At 42.9% G+C, this 23203-nt stretch overlaps 1 protein-coding gene and 2 pseudogenes across 2 annotated transcripts in view; 2 read left to right on the top strand and 1 right to left on the bottom strand.

The window, feature by feature from the left end:
* The window catches only part of KCNG3 (potassium voltage-gated channel modifier subfamily G member 3), a 73063-nt gene that overhangs the window by 14920 nt on the left and 34940 nt on the right, over positions 1 to 23203 (top strand). The window lies entirely within an intron of this gene.
* Positions 12278 to 12719, bottom strand: LOC103220399 (small ribosomal subunit protein uS15-like; annotated as a pseudogene).
* LOC140713392 (non-selective voltage-gated ion channel VDAC1-like) lies at positions 18614 to 19692 on the top strand (annotated as a pseudogene).

Below are 23203 nucleotides of genomic sequence, written 5' to 3'. Positions count from 1 at the left end.
CTGGACTTACACTTTACCACCGTCTAGCTGCAGGACCTCAGGCATGCTCCTTCCCTAAGGCTGAGTTTGCTTGTCTGTAAGATGGGGCTAACGAGAGTACCTGTGTTATTTGGTGGCTTCCAGGTTCAGGAAGTGTGATGCCTGATTCTTGTCTTCTAACCACCCATGCTAAATGCGCTTGGATCCCGCTGAGGACCACCCTGACTTACAGAGTGTTCTGTGTCCCCAAAGTACTAAACAATAGTTAGAACTTATTATTTGATCATGATAGTTCTGGTAGAACAGGGGCTTTTATGGTTGGTGTGGGAAATCAAGTATTTAGAAGTTAAGGACTATCTGTATGTGTTTTTGTTTGTTTGTTTTTGTTTTTTAAATTTGAGACAGAGTCTTGCTCTGTCACCCAGGCTGGAGTGCAATGGTGCAATCTTGGCTCGCTGCAACCTCCACCTCCTGGGTTTAAGCGATTCTTGTGCTTCAGCCTCCTGAGTAGGTGGGGTTACAGACATGTGCCAACACGCCTGACTAATTTTTGTTATTTTTAGTAGAGACAGAGTTTCGCCATGTTGCCAAGGCAAGTCTCAAAGTCCTGGCCTCAAGTGATTTGCCCGCCTTGGCCTCCCAAAGTGCTGGGATTACAGGCATGAGTCACCCCACCTGGCTGATTTGTGTTAATTTCAGAGATGCTTAACCCTCATTTATACCATTCCTTTTTCTTTTCTTTTCTTTCCTTCTTCCTTTCTTTCTTTTCTCTCCTTCCTTCCTTCCTTCCTTCCTTCCTTCCTTCCTTCCTTCCTTCCTTCCTCTCTCTCTTTCTTTCTTTTTTTTTTTTTTTGAGACAGGGTCTCATTTTGTCACCCAGACTGAAGTGCAGTGGTGCTATCTTGGCTCACTGCAGCCTCAACCTACCGAGCTCAAGCGACCCTCCCGCCTCAGCCCTCCAAGTAGCTGGGACTACAAGCATGCTTCACCATGCCCAGCTAATTTTTTTGAATTTTTGTAGAGATGGGGTTTTGCTCAGTTGCCTAGAACTGATCTTGAACTCCCGAGCTCAAAGGATTTGCCCACCTTGGCCTCCCAAAGTGTTGGGATTACAGGTGTGAGTCACTGAGCCTGGCTATTCCACTCATATGACGATATTCATGCCTGAGCTCCACCTTGGATAATACCAGGATTCACTACTTGGAGGTGATTGTGAGATGGCAAGGTACTTCTGGGTTCTAGTAAGTGCTTTATTCTTTGTATCTATCCTAAAGAAAGTTAGTTTAGCTATCCTTGACTCTGACTTAGTAAATCTGGTGGCTGGGGAGGCAATGGGTGATCAAAAGTGGGATTCAGGAGATAGGTCCTACAGATTGAGCATCCTAAATCTGAAAACCCAAAACATGCCGAAATCTGAAACTTTTTTGGTGCTGACATGATACTCAAAGGAAATGCTCATTAGAGCATTTTGGATTTTGAATTTGGGATGCCCAAGTGGTATCATGCAAATGTTCCAAAATCCAAAAAAAAATTTCAAACTCTGAAATACTTCTAGTCCCAAACATGTTAGAAGAGATACTCAACCTGTATTAAATCAGGAACAGCTGTTTTAGTAATATATTAAAAGTTTATGATTTTATATGAAAGAAACTGGGATGTACACTTTAAGAAAGGAAGCGAGTTATATGTGTTAATATTACCCAGTAACTCGTGAGGCACAACCAAGACGGGACCCTTGCCCTCAAGTAGCCATAGAGCCATCCATGAGAGAAGGTGAGATGGTGCCACTGTAGAAGGGAGTGCAGGTGGGGGACAGAACTAACACAGCCTGGGGTGTCCCAGAAGGGCCTCTGAGGTCATGTCATTTGAGTGACACCAAACTGTTAGTTTTTATATCCTCCACTACCATGTACTCAATTTTTTTTTTTTTTAGGCTTTACCTAAGAATGCCTTTGACAGGCTAGGTGTGGTAACTCAGACCTGTCATCCTAGCACTTTGGGAGGCCCAGGTGGGAGGATCACTTGAACCCAGGAGTTCAAGACCAGCCTGGGCAATATGATGAGACCTCTTCTCTACAAATTAAGATTAGCTAGGCATGGTGATGTGCTTTTGTAATCCCAGCTACCCAGGAGGCTGAGGTGGGAGAATTGCTTGAGCCTGGGAGGTCAAGGCTGCAGTGAGCCATGAAGGTGCCATTGCACTCTAGCCTGGGCAACGTAGTGAGACCCCATCTAAAAAAATTCTAGTTTAATATATAATATGATAAATATTGACAGATGTAATTTACATAAAGCAAAAGCTCCTTTAGATCCTTAGGAATTGTTGAGTGTAAAGGGGTCCTGAGGCCCCAAAATTTGAGAACCATGTTTTTTTTTTTTTTTTTTGGACAGAGTATCACTTTATCGCCCAGGCTGGATGGAGTGCAGTGGTATGACCTCAGCTCACTGCGACCTCTGCCTCCTGGGTTCATGCCATTCTCCTGCCTCAGCCTCCCGAGTAGCTGGGACTACAAGCACCCGCCACCACGCCCGGCTAATTTTTTTTTGTATTTTCAGTAGAGACAGGGTTTCACCATGTTAACCAGGATGGTCTCGATCTCCTGACCTTGTGATCTGCCCACCTCGGCCTCCCAAAATGCTGGGATTACAGACGTGAGCCACTGTGCCGGCCTAAGAACCATGGTTTTAAAGGCACCAGTTTCCAAGTCCTCAACGTCAATGTGGACACCTATAAAACAAGTAGGCCTCAGAACGTGCCTGTGGTAAAGGCTCCAGGTTCTCCTTTCACAATTCCAACTCTCACTTTACAAATGAAAAGCACTCCTCTCACTCATCCAGAACCTTACTGAGGTGCGTTGTCTCAGGGTATATAAACCCTGTGGGATGTGCATGAAAGAGATTACTCAAAATATATATAGATGTATTTTTTGAGACGGGATCTTGCTTTGTTACCCAGGCTGGAGTGCAATGGCGCGATCTCAGCTCACTGCAACTTTCGCCTCCCGGGTTCAAACGATTCTCTGGCCTCAGCCTCCCTAGTAGCTGGGTTACAGACAGGTGCTACCATGCTCGGCTAATTTTTATGTTTTTAGTAGAGACAGAGTTTTGCCATGTTGGCCAGGGTAGTCTCGAACTCCTGACCTCAGGTGATCCGCCAGCCTTGGCCTCCCAAAGTGCTGGGATTACAGGCCTGAGCCACCGTGCCCAACCCCGATACAAATATTTAATAAAAATGTTGTATTGATCAGCTGCTCAGGAGGCGGAGGCAGGAGAATGGTGTGAACTCGGGAGGTAGAGGTTTCAGTGAGCTGAGATTGCGCCTCTGCGCCACTGCACTCCATCCTAGGTGACAGAGCAAGACTCCATCTAAAAAAAAAGTATATGTGTGTATATATATATGTGTATATATATATAGTATTGAAAAATTTGTATTGAAATATTTCAATGTATCGTCCCTTTCTGCCTTTAAGCAGAAGAGTAACTAGTGTATTCAGAAGTCACTGGAAACCTTTTGATCTAAGTATTTCTTTTTAAGCAGTACTTTTGAAGAAGTGTGAAAGTGAATGACTCTAATAATGGGCAACAAATTCTTTTGCAAAGTTATATGATTATCAGTTCTTTGCTTTTTAAAAATGTTTTATTTTGTCCAGGCATGGTGGCTCATACCTGTAATCCCAGCGCTTTGGGAGGCTGAGGCTGGCAGATCACTTGGGGCCAGGAGTTCAAGACCAGCCTGGCCAACATGGTGAAACCCCGTCTCTACTAAAAATACAAAAAAAATTAGCCAGGCATGGTGGTGTGCCTCTATAACCCCAGCTACTTGGGAGGCTTAGGCATGAGAATCTCTTGAACCCAGGAGGTAGAGGTTACAGTGAGCTGAGATCGTGCCACTGCACTCCAGCCTGGGTGACAGAGCAAGATTCTGTCTCAAAAATTTTTGTTTTTTAAAATTTTTATTGAGAAGGATCTCGCTCTGTCATCCAGGATGGAGTGGCATGATCTCAGCCTAAGGCAGCCTCAACCTCCTGGTCTCAGGCAATCCTCCCACCTCAGCCTCTCAAGTAGCTGAGATTCCAGGCCTGTGCCACTGTACCTGGCTAAGTTTTTGTATTTTTTTTTTTTGGTAGAGACTGGGTTTCTCTTTGTTGCCCAGGCTGGTCTCGAACTCCTGAGTTCAAGCGATCGTCCTACCTCAGCTTCCGAAAGTGCTGGGATAACAGGTTTGAGTCACTGCCCGGCCTGGTTGTAAAATTTGTAATGGATGAAGAGACATGAATAATTGCAAAATTTTTAAAAAACTGTCTTATTTTATTTAAAAATGGTTTCAATAGAATTTTACTGTTTTATTTATTATTATTATTATATGAGACGGAGTTTCACTCTTACTGCCCAGGCTAGGGTGCAAGTGGCACGATCTCAGCTTACTGCAACCTCCGCCTCCCGGGTTCAGGTGATTCTTCTGCCTCAGCCTCCCAAGTAGCTGGGATTACAGGCATGTGCCACCACACCTGGCTAATTTTGTATTTTTAGTAGAGATGGAGTTTCACCATGTTGGTCAGGCTAGTCTCAGAAACTCCTGACCTCAGGTGATCCACCCACCTTGGCCTCCTTAAATGCTGGGATTATAGGCTGAGCCAGTGCACTTGGCCTTATTTTATTAATTTTATACTGAATTTTGTAATATTCATGTTTTGATCAATTACATCCTATTAATACTTGGAGTGGTAACTTAATGAAAAAATTTGACACAATTTACAGCCACAGGATTTTTTTTTTTTTTTTTTTTTAAGGGACAGAGTCTCAGACTGGTCGCAGCAACTCATGTCTGTAATCCCAGATCTTTGGGAGGCTGAGGTGGGCAGATCACTTGAGGCCAGGAGTTCGAGACCAGCCTGGCCAACTGGCGAAAACACGTGTCTACAAAAAAATGAAAAAATTAGCCAAGTATAATGGTGTGCACCTCTTATCCCAGCTACCCAGGGGGCCGAGGCACGAGAATCACTTGAACCTGGGAGAGGGAGGTTGCAGTGAGCTGAGATTGCACCACTGCACTCCTCCAGCCTAGGTGACAGAGCAAGACTCCATCTCAAAAAAAAAAAAAAAAGGAAAGAAAAAAAAGAAAAAAAGACACAGAGGCTTGCTCTGTCACTCGGGCTGGAGTACAGTGGTGTGATCATAACTCACTGCATCACCAAACTCCTGGCTCAAGCTATCCTCCCGCCTCAGCCTCTCAAGTAGCTGGGACTACACCGCACCCAGTAGCAAGGAAATTTTAAACAGTTAAATTATAAGCCTATTTTTTTGTTGTTCAGAGAAAGGTAATGGGGTGTTTACAAAATTTCACTCATAAAAATATATTATAGTAGGTCCTTTTAAACCTTGGTTATAGAAGTTTGTTCAGCAAATATACTGAACACCTGTGTACTGTGTGCTAAGGACACAATGATGAGAAGAGAGAAAATAAGGTGGCTTCCTTGCCCTTGTGTAGCCTGGTCTAATTATGATTAGTTTGCAGAAATTGTGTACATTGGGTCAGCTGCCACTGGAGTAAGGCAGGCTGGCTCCTCCCAAACCTATTGCTTTCAGAGGATTCATCAGAACAAAAGATTTCCGCTTTATGTGTTCTCTTTAATTTGTCCATATTTAATTCTCTTTTTGTTTTACAACAAAAGTTTTTAGGTGAAAATTACATGTAGTGTATAAAACTTAAGTGTGAGATTTGATAAAATTTGACAAATGTTTAAAAAATGTATCAGGGCAAAATTAAGTGGGGGAAGCAGAATGGAAATACAAAGTATATGAGAAAAAGTAGCAATGTAAATTTTCTGTTAAAGATTAGTATATATTTTTAAAAATTAGAGTTGGTAGGTATATCAAAACATAATATTTGGATTCAAAACAGTTTTAAAAATATATTTATTTGTTTTTTCTTTTGAGATGGAGTCTTGCTCTGTTGCCAGGCTGGAGTGCAGTGGCGCCCTCTTGGTTCACTGCAACCTCTGCCTCCTGGGTTCAAGCGATTCTTGTGCCTCAGCCTCCCGAGTAGCTGGGATTACAGGCATGCACCACAACACCCAGCTAATTTTTGTATTTTTAGTAGAGATGGGTTTCACCACGTTGGCCAGGCTGATCTCGAACTCCTTATCTCAGGTTATCCGCCCACTTCAGCCTCCCAAAGTACTGGGATTACAGGTGTGAGCCAACATGCCTGGCCAAACAGTTTTTTTTCCCCCCCAAGATGAAAGCTTGCTCTGTTGCCCAGAGCTGGAGTGCAATAGCACAATCTCAGCTTACTGCAATCTCTGCCTCCTGGGTTCAAGCAATTCTCCTGCCTCAGCCTCCCGAGGGATTACAGGTGCATGCCACCACACCCGACTAATTTTTGTATTTTTAGCAGAGATGGGGTTTCACCATGTTGGCCAGGCTGGTCTCAAATTCCTGACCTCATGATCTGCCCCCCCTCGGCCTCCCAAAGTGCTGGGATTACAGCCATGAGCCACCGCACCCAGCAAGTTTTATTTATTTATTTATTTATTTTTTGAGACGGAGTCTTGCTCTGTCGCCCAGGCTGGAGTGCAGTGGCAGTCTTGGCTCACTGCAACCTCTACCTCCTGGGTTCAAGCGATTCTTGTGCCTCAGCCTCCCGAGTAGCTGGGACTACAGGTGCGTGCCACCACACCTGGCTAATTTTTATATTTTTAATAGAGACGAGGTTTTGCCACGTTAGCCAGAGTGGTCTCAAAGTCCTGACCTCAAGTGATCCACCCAACTCAGCCTCCCAAAGTGCTGGGATTACAGGCGTGAGCCACTGTGCCCAGCCAGCATTAAGATTTTGACTTTTATAAAATTCTTCTTATAAGAGACTTCATGGCAGAATTTTATCCACCCCTTTATTCGTTTACTTATAATGAGTCATTATTTGTGATCCCTAAGGATATGTTTGCATAATATGATGTCATAATGCATTTGGAAGAAAATGGAAACACCTCCATTTTCTTCCATTTAAATGAAACTCTCTGAAATAGTAAGACCACAGTCTGCATGCCATCTTGTGAGCACCTTTGCATTGTGCACAGTTCCTTATGTGTGTTGATGGGAGTAGGTAAAATAAATATTTTGACACTCCCCACTCATGCCCACCAGTGACATAAATTGCCTGATTCATACAAAACCCTCTTAGGTTATTAGTATCTTAGGTTACAGGCAAGGTGATAGAAAAGTCCAGTGACTAACTTAATGTGGCCAAGGGGAATTGGCCCAGGTCAGATCACAGAACTTGTGTGCTTGGCGGAAACTCCATTTCTTTTTTTCTTTTTCGTTTTTTTTTAGCTGGAGTGTCGCTCGGTCACCCAGGTTGGAGTGCAGTGGTGTGATCTTGGTTCATTGCAACCTCTGCCTTCTGGGTTGAAGCGATTCTCCTGCCTCAGCCTCCTGAGTAGCTGGGACTGTACAGATGCACACCACCATGCCCAGCTAATTTTTGTATTTTCAGTAGACAGGGTTTCACTATATCGGCCAGGCTAGTCTCTAACTTCTGACCTCATGATCCGCCCACCTTGGCTCCGCAAAGTGCTAGGATTACAGGTGTGAGCCACTGCACCTAGCCTTTTTTTTCCTTTTTTTCAGACAGAATTTCACTCTTGTTGCCCAGGCTGGAATGTAATGGTGCGATCTTGGCTCGCTGCAACCTCTGCCTTCAGGGTTTATGTGATTCTCCTGCCTTAGCCTCCCAAGTAGCTGGGATTACAGGTGCACGCCACCATGCCTGGCAAATTTTTTTTTTGTATTTTTAGTAGAGATGGGATTTTGTCCTGTTGGTCAGGCTAGTCTCAAGCTCCTGATCTCTGGTCATCCACTGATCTTGGCCTCCCAAAGTGCTGGGATTACAGGTGTGAGCCACCATGCCCAGCAGAAACTCCATTTCTTCTTCTTTTTTTTTGAGACGGAGTCTTGCCCTGTCGCCCAGGCTGGAGTGCAATGGCGTGATCTTGGCTCACTGCAACCTCCACCTCCTGGATTTAAGCGATTCTCCTGCCTCAGCCTCCCAAGTATCTGGATTATAGGCATGGGTCTCCACACTCAGCTAATCTTTGTATTTTTAGTAGAGATGGAGTTTCACTATGTTGGCCAGGCTGGTCTCAAAGTCCCGACCTCATGATCCACCCACCTCAGCCTCCCAAAGTGCTGGGATTACAGGCATGAGCCACCACGCCCAGCCCAGAAACTCCATTTCTTTTTGTGCAGCAGCAGCTCCATCTTTGTAATGATGTGTGGGGAACTTTGAGTCACATCTCAAGTATCAAATTAAGGGCCAAATTGACTATAATTGATACTTATTGTTATATATGTCATTTTGGAACCAAGTAAGTGAAAAAGCATAATTTTTCAGCCCTTAGAAAGATAAAAATTAAGTTTTATTAGCTGACAGTACAATATACAATGGTCTTTTAAAACAAATTGCCCCTATTTCTCAATCAACCTGTATAATTTTTTTTTTTTTTTTTTCAGACAGAGTCTCGCTCTGTCCCCCAGGCTGGAGTACAGTGGTGCGATCTTGGCTCACTGCAACCTCTGCCTCCCGGGTTCAAGCTATTCTCCTGCCTCAGCCTCCCAAATAGCTGGGACTGCAGGTGTGTGCCACCACACCCAGCTAATTTTTGTATTTTTAGTAGAGACGGGGTTTCACCATGTTGGCCAGGCTGGTCTCGAACTCCTGACCTCAAGTGATCCAGCCACCTCTGCCTCCCAAAGTGGTGGGATTACAGGTATGAGCCACCGTGCCCGGCCTAACCTGAATAATTTATTTAAATGTGGGTGCTAAGCCATTACAGCAAATGCTCTGAAGAATTTTTTTCTAATATAAGTATTGAAAATAAAGCAAAATTTAAATATTTAAAAACCGAATTCCTTATGCCAATCAAAATGTGTTTTTCTTGACTACATCTATCAAAAACCTAAGAAGCAGAACAAGTCAATCTGTGAAATAAAGGAAACATATGCTTTACAGCCAGGCATGCTGGCTCACTCCTGTAATCCCAGCACTTTGGGAGGCTGAGGCAGGCAGATCACTTGAGGTCAGGAGTTAGAGACCAGCCTGGCCAACATGGTGAAAACCCATCTTTACTAAAAATACAAAAATTAGTCAGGCATGGTGGCGCGTGCCTGTAGTCCCAGCTACTCAGGAGGTTGAGGCAGGAGAATCACTTGAACCTGGGAGGCCGGGGTTGCGGTGAGCTGAGATCGTGCCACTGAACTCCAGCCTGGGAGACAGAGTGAGACACAGAGTAAGACTCTGTCTCAAAACAACAACAACCAAAAAAACAAAGAAAACCCAACACATGCTTTACAAAGGTAGAAGAGGAAATCATGCATAAAAGTCATTATAAAGTCTTTCAGGCATATAAAAAACAATAGATGATAACACAATGAACACCTGTTTACCTACTACCCAATTCAAGAAACAGAACATTACAAATATCGTTGAGGGCCAGGCGAGGTGGCTCATGCCTGTAATCAAGCACTTTGGGAGGCTGAGGTGGGCAGATCGAGAGGTCAGGAGATGGAGACCATCCTGGCTAACACGGTGAAACCCCGTCTCTACTAAAAAATACAAAAAAATTAGCTAGGCGTAGTGGTGGGCGCCTGTAGTCCCAGCTACTCGGGAGGCTGAGGCAGGAGAATGGCGTGAACCCAGGAAGCGGAGCTTGCAGTGAGCTGAGATTGCGCCACTCCACTCCATCCTGGGCGACGGAGCAAGACTCCGTCTCAAAAAATATCGTTAAGTCTGTAATCCCAGCACTTTGGGAGACTGAGGCGGGTGGATCACCTGAGGTCAATCGTTTGAGACCAGCCTGGGCAACATAGTGAAACTCTGTCTTTACCAAAAAATACGAAAATTAGCCAGGCGTGTTGGCATATGCCTGTAGTCCCAGCTACTGGGGAGGCTGAGGTGGGAGAATTGCGAGAACCCAAGAGGCAGAGGTTGCAGTGTGCTGAGATCGTGCCAGTGCACTCCAGCCTGGGTGACAGCATGAGTCCTTGTCTCAAAAGGACTCCTGGTACTCAAGGTACTGAGTACCTCTTTCCCAGTGAAATCCCTTCATTTTCCACAGAAAGTGGCACTCTCCTGACTTTGATGTTATTCCCATATACTTAAAAATACACTTAATATATGATTATGTACTCAGAGAATTGTTTTACATAAACTGTTTTTATAAATGGTGTAATCAATGGAGTCCACAGCTTGCCTTTTTAGTTCAACTTCATGTTCATGTTTGATTTCTATGGCCGTAGCCCTTGCATTTTAACTGTAATGTAGTAGGCATTGATTTATTTGTTCTTTTGTTCATAGAAATTTTGCTATTACTGTAGTGCTGCAATGGATAGTTTTGTTCGTGTCTCAGTGCACATGTAGGAGACTTTCTTTAATGCATCTACCTAGGATTGGAGTTGCTGTATTGAAAAGTATGCACATCTCTCCTCGATGTTGCTAAATAGCTCTCCAGAGTAGTTCTACTGAATTATATTCTTAACAGTAGTGAGTAGAAGTCCTGTTGCTCAATATCCTTGCCATTTCTACATGTCGTCAGACTTTAACATTTTGCTAATCTGGTAGATATGAAATATATCTTGCTTTTTTCTTTTTTCTTTTTTTCTTTTTCTTTTATTTTTGAGATACAGGGTCTTGCTGTGTCACTTAGGCTGGAGTGCAGTGGTGCAGTCATGGCTTACTGCAGCCTCAACCTCCTGGACTAAAGCAATTCTCCCACCTCAGTCTCCCAAAGTGCTAGGATTACAGGCATGAGCCACTGCACCCAGCCTCATGTCTGGCTTCATTTGATCAGCATAATGTTTAAAAACATTTGTCTGCATGTTGTTTGTATTGTCTATTCCTTTTTTAAAATTCGAGATATAATTCACATAACAAAATTTACCATTTCAAGTATGCAATTTGGTGGCTTTTATGTTGCACTACATTGTACAACTATCATCAGTATTCCAGAACATTTTCATCACCCCAAAAAGAAACCTACTTGTTAGTAGTCATACCCTGTTCCCCCTCCTCGCATACCCTGACAACCATCTGCTCTCTATCTCCATGGCTTTGCCTATTCTGGACATTTCATATGAATACAGTTATACAACATGGATCCTTTTGTGTCTGGCTACTTTCACTTAGTTTATTATCAAGATTCATCCATGTGGTATTTCATTCCTTTTATGATTGGATAATAATATATTGTATGGTTATACAACATTTTGTTTACCCATTCATCAGTTGAATATTTGTATTGTTTTTACTTTTTGATTATTATGACTGCTATAAACATTTGTGTCCAAATTTGTGTGTTAATGTGTGTGTTTGTGTGTGTGTATGTATACATATATATATACACACATTTTTTTGAGAGAGTCTCACTCTGTTGCCCAGACTGAAGTGCAGTGGCATGATCATAGCTCACTGCAGCCTTGAAGCCCTGGGCTCAAGTGATCCTCTAGCCTCAGCTTTCCAAGTAGCTGGTGCTACAGGCATTTACCACCACTCCTGGCTAATTTAAACATTTTTTGTAGAGTTAGGATCTCACTGTGTTGCCCAGGCTGGTCTCGATCCTCAAGCGATCCTTCCACTTTTGCCTCCCAAAGCGCTGGGATTACAGGTGTGAGAGCCACTCTACCTGGCCCCCTCCCACTTTTTTTTTTTGTTTTGAGACAAGGTCTTGTTCTGTTGCCCAGGCTGGAGTGCAGTGATGTGACCATGGCTCACTGCAGCCTCAGCCTCCCACGTCAGCCTCCTGAGTACCTGGGACTGCAGACATATGCAACCACGCCTGGCTAATTTTTGTATTTTTTTTTGTAGAGACAGGGTCCCACTATGTTGCCCAGGCTGGTTTCAAACTCCTGGGCTCAAGCCATCTGCCTGCCTCAGCCTCCCAAAGTGCTGGGATTACAGTTGTGAGCTACTGCACCTGATCCTGACTTTCCTTTTTCTTAATAGTTGATTATACATCCTAGGTACTGATTGTACATTGCAGATATCTTCTTTTATTTATTTATTTTAAAATATCTGCAGAAACAGGGTCTTACTGTGTTGCCCAGGCTGATCTCGAACTCCTGCAGTCCTCCTGTACTGACCTCGAAGTGTCTGGATTACAGGCATGAGCTACCATGCCTGACTGCAAGTATCTTTCTGACTGTGGCTGGTATTTTTACTTTGTTTATGGTGTTTTGAGGCTTATAGAATCTGTATATTTTTTAAAAATTTAAACAGTTATTTTATTGCTTGAGTACATAGACAAATTTATGCGACGAGGACAGAGGCTGTAGATGACTCATATTTCCAATTGGGAGGGAGGACTCGCTTTGTCTTATAATATCAAGCCAAATGGTGAATCAAACTCAGAATCAGAATTTAGCATCCTTATCCTTTCTGTTCCTCTCAAGATGCTTTTGAACAGTGACTGCTTTCTTAATTAAATGGTAGAGATCTTCACGGAGATGAGGAGCAAGTCCTTTGGACTTAAGAATTCTTAAGATTTTATTGCCTGTCACAAAACATACTTGTGCAACACCATGTGAGTCCCTCCGGATCACACTGATTTGTGAAGGAGTCAGGCCTTGTTGGCCAGTTTGTAAGTCTCCTTCATTTCATCAGATGTCAGCTTCAGCCAAGTGGTGATGCTGCAGAGATAGGGCAGAGCCAACTGGGACAGGCCCTTCGTGGGAGCATGCATGCGACCCATGATGGCAGCAGTCAGGCAGCTAAAGGAAGAAGCTGTACATTTTAACAGACAAATTTATCAATTGTTTTCTTTATGATTGGTGTGATTTTTAACTTATCTGAGAAAACATCCGACATTGTCTCCAAGATTATAAAGATTCTTTCAAGTTTTCTTTAAAGTTTTAAATATATTTATAAATAATTAACTTTTACATTTCAAATTGAGTCTTTAGTCCACCTATAATTATTTATGTGAGGAATTTAATTTTATTCATGTGGGTAACACTTTCCTTAGCACTACAGAATAGTCCAGTATGTACTTCACTAATCTGAAGAGCCTCATTTGCCATATATCTTGTTTCTTTGGGCATGCGGATCTACTTCTAGGTCCACTATCCTGTTTTGTTTTGCTTTTTTTTGAGACAGAGTCTTGCTTTGTTACCCAGGCTGGAGTGCAATGGCGCGATCTTGGCTCACTGCAACCTCTGCCTCCTGGGTTCAAGTGATTCTCCTGCCTCAGCCTCCTGAGTGAGTGGGATTACAGGTGCGCACCACCACGCCTGGCCAGTTTTTGTATTTTTAGTAGAGACGGGGTTTCCCCATGTTGGTCAGGCTGGTCTCCAACTCCTGACCTCAGGTGATCCAGCTGGCTCGGCTTGCCAGGGTGCTGGGATTACAGGTGTGAGCCACTGGGCCCAGCCCACCATCCTATTAATTCCAGCATCAACACTATACTGTCTTAATTACTGAAATATAATCAGCTTATTAATTTCCATGAAAACCCTTCTTGGGAATTTTGATCACATTACACTAAAATTTTTTGCATTAAATTTATGGATTAATTTGGAGAGTTGGCTTTTTTGTTTTTTTGAGATAGAGTCTCGCTCTGTCGCCCAGGCTGTAGTGCAGTGGCATAATGTTGGCTCACTGAAACCTCCACCTCCCAGGTTCAAGCAATTCTCTGCCTCAGCCTCCCAAGTAGTTGAGATTACAGGCACCTGCTACCACGCCCAGCTTTTTTTTTATTTTTTATTTTTAGTAGAGACGGGGTTTCACCATCTTGGCCAGGTTGGTCTTGAACTCCTGACCTCGTGATCCACCCAGCTCAGCCTCCCAAAGTGCTGATATTACAGGCGTGAGACACTGTGCCCAGCCTGAGAGTTGGCATTTTTACATTATTTATTTTTATTATCCATGAACATAGTATATAATTTCACTTACTCTACTATTCTTTAATGTCTTTAAAGTTTTATGATTTTCATCTAAAAATTATTTTATATCTTTTGTTAGATTTATATCTAGGTGCCTTATAACTTGTGTTGCTATTGCTAATTATATCCTTTATAAAAATTACAATTTATGCCGATGTAGCTGTATAGTTGATTTTGTACCTTCATCTTACTTGTAGCAGTATAGACTATTCCTAATTTATGATGGTTCAATTTAAGATTTTTTGATTTTATGATGAGTTTATTGGAATTTAACTTCATTGTATGTCAAAGAGCACCTGTACTTTTCATTTATTCTAATAATTCAAAGGGTCTGTTTTTGTTGTAATGTAAACAGTGATACTATCTGGAAATAAAGACGGTCTTTGCAACCTTTATAATACTTTTGTCTTGCTGCAGTGGTTAAACCCTCTAGAGTTGTACTGATGAGAAATGGTGACAGCTGGCATTCTTGTCTTTTTATTTTTATTTTAAAATGCATTTTTGGATCACATTTGCTAATTTATGTAGAATTTTTGCATCTGTGTTTCTAAGTGAGATTGGCCTACAGTTTTTCTCTCTTATACTGTCTGGGTTTGGTATCAAGATTTCAGTAACTTATTTATTTATTTATTTATTTTTTGAGACAGGGTCTCATTCTGTCACCCAGGCTGGTGTGCAGTGGCATGATAATGGCTCACTGCAGCGTCAGCCTCTCTAGGCTCAGGTGATCCTCCCACCTTAGCTCCCCAGTAGCTAGGACTACAGGTGCATGCTACCATGCCTGGCTAATTTTTGTATTTTTTGAAGAGACAAGAGTTTTGCTATGTTGTCCAGGCTGGTCTTGAACTCCTGGGCTCAAGCAGTCTGCCTGCCTTGGCCTCCCAAAGTGCTGAGATTACAGCCATCACACCTGGCCATGATTTCGCTAACTTTTTTTTTTTTTTTTTGAGACAGAGTCTCCCTCTGTCACCCAGGCTGGAGTGCAGTGGCATGATTTCAGTTCACTGTAACCTCCACCTCCTGGATTCAAGTAATTCTTCTGCCTCAGCCTCCCGAGTAGCTGGGATTACAGGCATGCGCCACCATGCCTGGCTCATTTTTGTATTTTTAGTAGAGACTGGTTTTCACCATGTTGGCCAGGCTGGTCTTGCACTCCTGACCTCAAGTTATCCGCCCACCTTGGCCTCCCAAAGTGCTGGAATTACAGGCGTGAGCTGCTGTGCCTGGCCTTTCACTGACTTTTTAAAATGAGCTGGTGACTGCTTTTTTAATTATTTGGGATAGTGTTATATAAAATAGGGGTTATGCATGCTTGGTATTTGATAGAACTTGCCTGTAAAATCATCTGGACCTGGTGTGCATCTTTTGGTGAATAGATGTCAAAGTGTAGATTCAATTTTTTTCATGATTGTAGGACCATTCAGTTTTTCCAGTTATTCAAAAACTGCAAATTTTGGTCTGATTCATTTTTCTGGGAAATTTTCCATTTCACCTAAATTTTCACATTTATCTTCACGGAGTGGTTTAATGTATTTTTATGTTTTTATAAAAGGTCTGTTTTTGGCTAGGCGCAGTGGCTTATGCCTGTAATCTCAGGACCTTAGGAGGCCGAGGCAGGCGGATCACCTGAGGTCAGGAGTTGGAGACCAGCCCGGCCAACATGTTGAAACTCTGTCTCTACTAAAAATACAAAAATTAGCCAGACGTGGTGGCGGGTGCCTGTAATCCCAGCTACTAGGGAGGCTGAGGCAGGAGAATCACTTGAACCCAGGTGGCGGAGGTTGCAGTGAGCAGTGATTGCGCCACTGCACTCCAGCCTGGGTGACAGAGCGAGACTCCGTCTCAGAAAAAAAGGGAAAAGTATTTGCGGTTTTTGCCACTAATCCTCATGGCAAAAACCACAATTAACTTTTGTACCAATCTACCATTCTGTACTCCCACCAAGAGTATACAATCGCATAACGTTGGGAGATGCTTAGGAGATTTCCTTGCTCTGTGAACATCGTAGAGCATCCTCACACAAACCTAGATGGTACTGCCTGCTACATACCTCACCACTTAGGCTGTATGGTGTAGCCTGTTGCTCCTAGGCCATGCACTTATGCAGAATCTACTGAATACAGTAGGCAGTTATAACACAGTGGTAAATACTTGTGTATTGTATTTCTTTTTTTTTTTTTTGAGACAGAGTCTCTGTCACTGAGGCTGGAGTGCAGTGACACACGATCTTGGCTTACTGCAACCTTTGCCTCCTGATTTCAAACGATTCTTCTGCCTCAGCTTCCCGAGTAGCTGGGATTACAGGCAGGCACCACCACGCCTGACTAATTTTTGTATTTTTGTTAGAGACAGGGTTTCACCATGTTGACCAGGCTGGTCTTGAACTCCTGACCTCAGATGATCTGCCTATCTCGGCCTCCCAAGGTGTTGGGATTATAGGTGTGAGCCATTGTGCCTGGCCTATTTGTGTATTTAAACATACCTAAACAGAGAAAAGGTATAGTAAAAATGCAGTATTATAATCTCATGGAACTACTGTCATACATACGATCCATTGTTGACAGAAATGTCTATGTGGTGTATGACTATATACGGTTTCAGTTACTTCACAAACTCGGTGTTACTGGTTTTGCAAATTTTAGTTATTCTGTCTGGAGTGTAGTAATATCTCATTGTGGTTTTAATTTCTCTGATGGCAAAGAGTTGATCATCGTTTTCATTAGCTTATTGGCTTTTTACATAATTTATTATGTGAAATGTTTGTCCACATAGCCTATTTTTTTAAAAAATGGATTATTTTTGCTATTGAGTTTTAGGAGTTCTTTGTACAATCTGGATACTAGTCCTTTGTCAGATAAATATGTTGTGAATATTTTCCTCTAATTTCTGGTTTGCCTATCCATTTTCTTAGTGGTGTCTTTTACTATACTAAAGTTTTAAATTTTGGTGAAGTCTAATTTATCAGTATTTTCCTTCATGATTACTACTTTTTGTGCTGTATATAAAAAAGTTTGCCTACTTTCTTAGTCACAAACATTACTCCTATGTTTTCTTCTAAAATCTTTATAGATTGAGCACAATGGCTCACTCCTGTAATCCCAGCACTTTGGGAGGCTGAGGTGGGTGGATCACCTGAGCCCAGGAGTTCAAGACCACCCTGGGCAGCATGGCGAAATCCCATCTCCACTAAAAATACAAAAACTAATTGGGTGTGGTGGTGCACACCTGTATTCCCAGCTACTTGGGAGACTGAGGTGAGAGGATCACCTGAGCCTGGGAGGTAGAGGCTGCAGTGAGCCGTGATCGTGCCACTGCACTCCAGCCTGAGCAACAGAGCCAAACCCTGTTTCAAAAAAAAGAAAGAAAGAAAGAAGGAAGGAAGGAAGGGAGGGAGGGAGGGAGGGAGGAAGGAAGGAAGGAAGGAAGGAAGGAAGGAAGGAAGGAGGGAGGGAGGGAGGGAAGGAAGGAAAAAGGAAAGAAATTAAATACTCTTAAAAAAAATAAAATCTTAAAGTTTTCACTTTTACATTTAGTACTACACTCATTCTCATTAATTTTTGTGTGTGGTATGAAGTAAGGATAGTAATGCGTTATCTCTAATTGTTATTTTTTAAATCAATACACCAAATATATCATTTTGTCCTAAATATTCCATTAGACTGATAAAACAGTTGAACTCTCTAATGATAAAATTTATTGTACCATTAATTTAGTCCAACAACATATTTTCTGAGTACCTCTTATGTGCCATGATTAGGCAATATAGTGTTTTGTTGTTGTTTTGTTTTGTTTTTGTTTTTTTTAAAGACACACAGCCCCACTTGCTTCCTAGCTGGAGAGACAGACAGCTAAATGTACAACCACAACATGATGTGCTATGTGCACTGCTAGAGATAAGCACTGGCTGCTGTAGGAACACCAGGGAGAAACTCAGCCATGCTAGTGGACCTAAGATAAGGATTCCCTGGGGTGGTGATGCTTGAGCTCACAGACTTGAAGGCCTGGTTGATGTTGGCCAAGAAGGGAGGGTAGATGTGCAAAGGCAAGAGGCGTGAGAAGACTGGCGACTGTGTTACTTTCCATTAGTTGGAGCAGATGGTACAAGGCGGAGAGTGGCAGATCTGAAGCCTTGGATGATAACTCATGAATTTTAGCTCTTATCTGTGGAGAGTTAGGAGTCAGCAATACCTCAGTACTCGGATTATTTGAGTATTGCTGCTTTTAGTACTGCGAATGTTTTTGTATTCATGGCTGTAGATTAAAACACTTAGCTTATTGTTTCAGGAAGACCTTATAGGCTAAATACTTTGAAATATCCCTACTTTGATTAAATCTTTTGTTTTGGCTGGGCTCAGTGGCTCATGGTCTGTAATCCGAGCACTTTGGGAGGCCAAGGCAGGTGGATCACTTGAGGCCAGCAGTTCTAGACCAACCTGGGCAACTTGTTTTAATGTACATATTGGAAACTTTTTGAGCGTAGAAGTATCATTGTCCTGATGTTTGCAGTGAGTACCTAGTTAAGTAAAAATAATCTGAGTTGAGCACTGGATAAATTAGTTACCTGTAGCTAGGAAATAGCAAATAATGATATCAGCATGAACTACCTCATTTTTCAAAAATGTCATTTGTTGAGGCAGCCCCCGCTGCAGCCACCACCGAGCCCGCCGCCACCACTGAGCCCGCTGCCACCGCCTCTGAGCAGAAGATGGTTATGCCTCCCACATACGCTGAACTTGGCAAATCTGCCAGGGATGTGTTCACCAAGGGCTATGGATTTGGCTTAATAAAACTTGATTTGAAAACAAAATCTGAGCCGGGTGAGTTGGCGGGCGCCTCTAATCCCAGCTACTTGGGAGGCTGAGGCAGGAGGATGGCGTAAACCTGGGAGGCGGAGCTTGCAGTGAGCTGAGATCCGGCCACTGCACTCCAGCCTGGGCGACAGATGGAGACTCCGTCTCAAAAAAAAAAAAAAAAAAAAAAAGAAAACAAAATCTGAGAATGGATTGGAACTTACAAACTCAGACTCAGTCCAACACTGAGGCCACCAAGGTGACTGGCAGCCTGCGAACCAAGTACAGATGGACCAGATATGACCTGACGATTATGGAGAAATGAAACACCACACACTGGGCACCGAGATTGCATGGAGGATCAGCTTGCATGTGGACTGAAGCTGACCTTCGATTCACCACTTCTCACCTAACGCTGGGGGGAGAAAAATGCTAAAATCGAAACCCGCTATAGGCAGGAGCGTATCAACCTGGGTTGCACTGTGGATTTTGACATCGCTGGACCTTCAATCTGGGGTGCTCTAGTGCTGGGTTATGAGGGCTGACTGGCTGGCTACTGGATGAATTTTGAGACTGCAGAGTTTTAAGAGACCCAGAGGAACTTTACTCTTGGCTACAAGACTGATGAATTCCAGCTTCATACTTATGTGAATGACAGGGCAGATTTTGGCACCTCTATTTCCCAGAGGTGAGTAAGAAGTTGGAGACTGCTGTTAAGCTTGCCTGGACATCAGGAAACAGTAACACTCACTTCAGAACAGCAGGCAAGTATCAGATGGACCCTGATGCCTGCTTCTTGGCTAAAGTGTACAACCCTAGCCTGACAGGTTTAGGATAGACTCAGATCATAAAGCCAAGTATGAAGCTGATGCTGTCAGCTCAGCTGGATGGCAAGAACGTCCATGCTGGTGGCCATGAGCTTGGTTTAGGACTAGAATTTCAAACACAAACGAATACTGTACAGTTGTTTAATTTTAACTATTCTGCAGTATAGCTACCGTCAGAATTTAATGTATCTTTTAACATATATCTGAGATGCAAGTATTGCTAAATTTCATGCTAGACCTCCAGGTTAAAGATGATTCGAAAAGAGTGCTACCTTTTCAGAGATACAGAAGAAACCCAATTCCAAAAAAGGTCCTTTTAGCTGTAGACTTGGGGGGAATTTGGTAGCCCTTCTAGAGATGCCAGGTTTTAAAAAAATCTAGAAATGGCTGCAAGTGGAAGCTGATTATGTATAGGTACTTTGTAAATTTGTATTGAATAAATGAATGAAACTGTAACTTTCTGATAATTGAACCTTGGTTTCCTAACCCCAGTAGATGAGAGGCTCATTGCATCATGGTGTGTACAAATTCACCTGACGAAGACTTTTTTATTTTATTTTATTTATTTATTTATTTTTGAGACAGAGTCTCACTCTGTCGCCCAGGCTGGAGTGCAGTGCTGTGATCTCAACTCACTGCAACCTCCGCCTCCGGGGTTCAAGTGATTCTTGTGCCTCAGCCTCTCCAGTAGCTAGGATTACAGGCACATGCCACCATGCCCTGGTAATTTTTGTATTTTTAGTAGAGACAGGGTTTAAACATGTTGACCAGGCTGTTCTCCAACTCTTGACCTCAAGTGATCCAAAGTGCTGGGATTACAGGCGTGAGCCACCGCACCCGGTTAAGGGACCTTTTTAGACAGATCTTCATGGCCTGTTTCCATCCCAGTCCTTCATCACCTCTCTTATACCAAAAGGTCTGCAGGGTGTGACAGCTGCTTCTGTTGTACCATTTTGGGGTGGAGAGGGTGGATCTGATGAAGCCAGTAATTCAGTACTGAATTCCTTCTTGTGTTGTGCTTTTTTGCCCTTGCACCAGAGTATGAAATAGCTTCCAGGAGCTCTCGCTATAAGCTGGGGAGAGGTTGTGTGATTGTAATCACATGGTGACAACACTTAGAATCTAAATTGGACTTCTGTTGCATTCTCACCACTCAATTTATTTTTTAGCAGTTTAATGGGTACATTTTAGAGTCATATTGTGTGGAATTAGATCCTCCCCTTCAAGTGCTGTAATTAACATCACTTAAAATAAAACTTGAATAAAATATTGAAACCTCAAAAAATTAAAAATATCATTTGTTGATATTCATCTTCCCAAGTTGTTCTGTAGATAAAAACTATCTTGAAGCAAAAATGGTAAAATACTCTTAAATAAAAGAATTGTTATAACTTTTTGTAAGATGATCTTGTTTGAAGAGGTAGATCTTGATATCCTTTCCAGTCTCATAATTATTTTACTAATGAATTGCCAGTTAAATAAAAAGGAATAGAACCCACGTGGTAGTCATATATGGAATAGGAACAGATTATTGAGATTGATCTTCTTGTAGCATTATTTAAACAAATACGTGTACGCTGGGGTAGTGGTGAAGGTGCAGGAAGGGATTGTGGCACCTGAAGATTAAGGGGGCCCACCCAGAGTGGAGAGTGTGGGGCCAGGGACCACAGGTGATGTCAGGCCTGAGTTTCTGCTGCTGTCATCTCTGGAAAGTTTTTAGCAGTGGGTGTCAGAACCACAGATTTTTGATCCCTTTGCCTGTATGTATATGTCCCCTACAGCAGGGTAGTCTTCTGAAAAAACACTCCCTGGCTCTGGTGAAGAGAAGCACATCCTGATTTCTGGGTCAGTCGGAAAGAGATGATGTCTCTGACTCTCGAGAGCCTCAGGCAAGGCACACACAGAAATACCTCTAGTTTGTCCACGGAGCAGGTTCAGAGCTAAGGGAAAAGCAGCCCAAGCCCTCTATTAGAGGGTAATGAACATGAACACTGATACATGGGGTGGATGAAATTCTTTATGTAAATTAGCTCCTAGAAGATGATATCTACCTTTTTATCAGTTAAGAAAATCAAAGGGGCCGGGCGCGGTGGCTCAAGCCTGTAATCCCAGCACTTAGGGAGGCCGAGACGGGCGGATCACGAGGTCAGGAGATCGAGACCATCCTGGCTAACACGGTGAAACCCCGTCTCTACTAAAAATACAAAAAACTAGCCGGGCGAGGTGGCGGGCGCCTGTAGTCCCAGCTACTCCGGAGGCTGAGGCAGGAGAATGGCGTGAACCCGGGAGGCGGAGCTTGCAGTGAGCTGAGATCCGGCCACTGCACTCCAGCCCGGGCTACAGAGCAAGACTCCGTCTCAAAAAAAAAAAAAAAAAAAAAAAAAAAAAAAGACAATCAAAGGAATAGTCAGAGGGGCCATTTTTTGTAGTAAGATATTTCGAGGTACCTTTTGTTTTCTTCACTTGCCGTTCCATTTAGGGGAAGCCTAAAACACTGGGCAGTGGCCCAGTGTCGCGCACCTGTTTAATCTATGTAGGGCATCTGCTCACATCTGTGTTTTGTTTTGTTAACTTTTTAAATGTAATTGCTTTCACTTCATCAGGTATCTGGCACTTTCCTGATTTTGCTTGTGCTGGTCTTTCCATGCCAAATTAAATTGCCACTTTCTCAAAGAAACCTTCCGTCATCTCCCAGATGAAGAAGAACTTATCTTCTTCTGAACTTAGCACACATCAATTATAGCTTTTATTACTTTCTACATTCTATTTTTGAGTTTTTAAGGATAGGTTTGTTGTTAGGGAGGGTATATCTTACCCTTTGCTGGGTTGCAGATTTTCAGTCTGTTTTATCTTCTTTTTAAAATCCTTTTATTTTGAAATGATTTAACAATTATTAATTAATTAATTTACCTATTTATATTTAGAGACAGAGTCTTGCTTTGTTGCCCAGGCTGGAATGCAGTGGTACAATCATGACTCACTGCAGCCTCAAACTCCTGGGTACGGGCAATTCTCCCACCTCCTGAGTAGCTAGGGCTACAGGCATGCGCTATCATGCCTGCTATTTTTTTTTTTTGTAGAGATGGGGGTCTCACTATGTTGTCCATGCTGGTCTCGTACTCCTGGCTTCAAGAAGTCCTCCCATCTCAGCCTCCCAAAGTGCTGGGATTACAGATGTGAGCCACTTTGCCTGGCTTGAAATAGTTTTACACTCACAAGAAGTTGCAAAAACAGCAGAGAGAGTTCGGTTTTACTCTTCATCTGGTTTCCCCAGTGATAACATCTTTTTTTTTTTTTTTTTTGAGATGGGGTCTTGCTCTGTTGCCCAGGCTGGAGTGCAGTGGTGCGATCTCAGCTCACTGCAAACTCCACCTCCCAGCTTCACACCATTCTCCCACCTCAGCCGCCTGAGTAGCTGGGACTACAGGTGTCCGCCACCATGCCTGGCTAATTTTTTGTATTTTTAGTAGAGACAGGGTTTCACCATGTTAGCCAGGATGGTCTCCATCTCCTGACCTCCTGATCTGCCTGCCTCATCCTCCCAAAGTGCTGGGATTACAGGCGTGAGCCACTGCGCCCAGCTGATAACATCTTACATAACTATGCTTAAGTTCTATCTTTAATTTATCTTTATACACCTCTCTGTGGCCTGACATACAGTAGGCACTCACTCATGAG

Source organism: Chlorocebus sabaeus, chromosome 14, assembly GCF_047675955.1.
Source record: "Chlorocebus sabaeus isolate Y175 chromosome 14, mChlSab1.0.hap1, whole genome shotgun sequence".
In the NCBI taxonomy this organism is placed as follows: domain Eukaryota; kingdom Metazoa; phylum Chordata; class Mammalia; order Primates; family Cercopithecidae; genus Chlorocebus; species Chlorocebus sabaeus.
The sequence above is the reverse complement of the archived record's forward strand: the minus strand, read 5'-3'. Positions and strand labels throughout refer to the sequence as shown.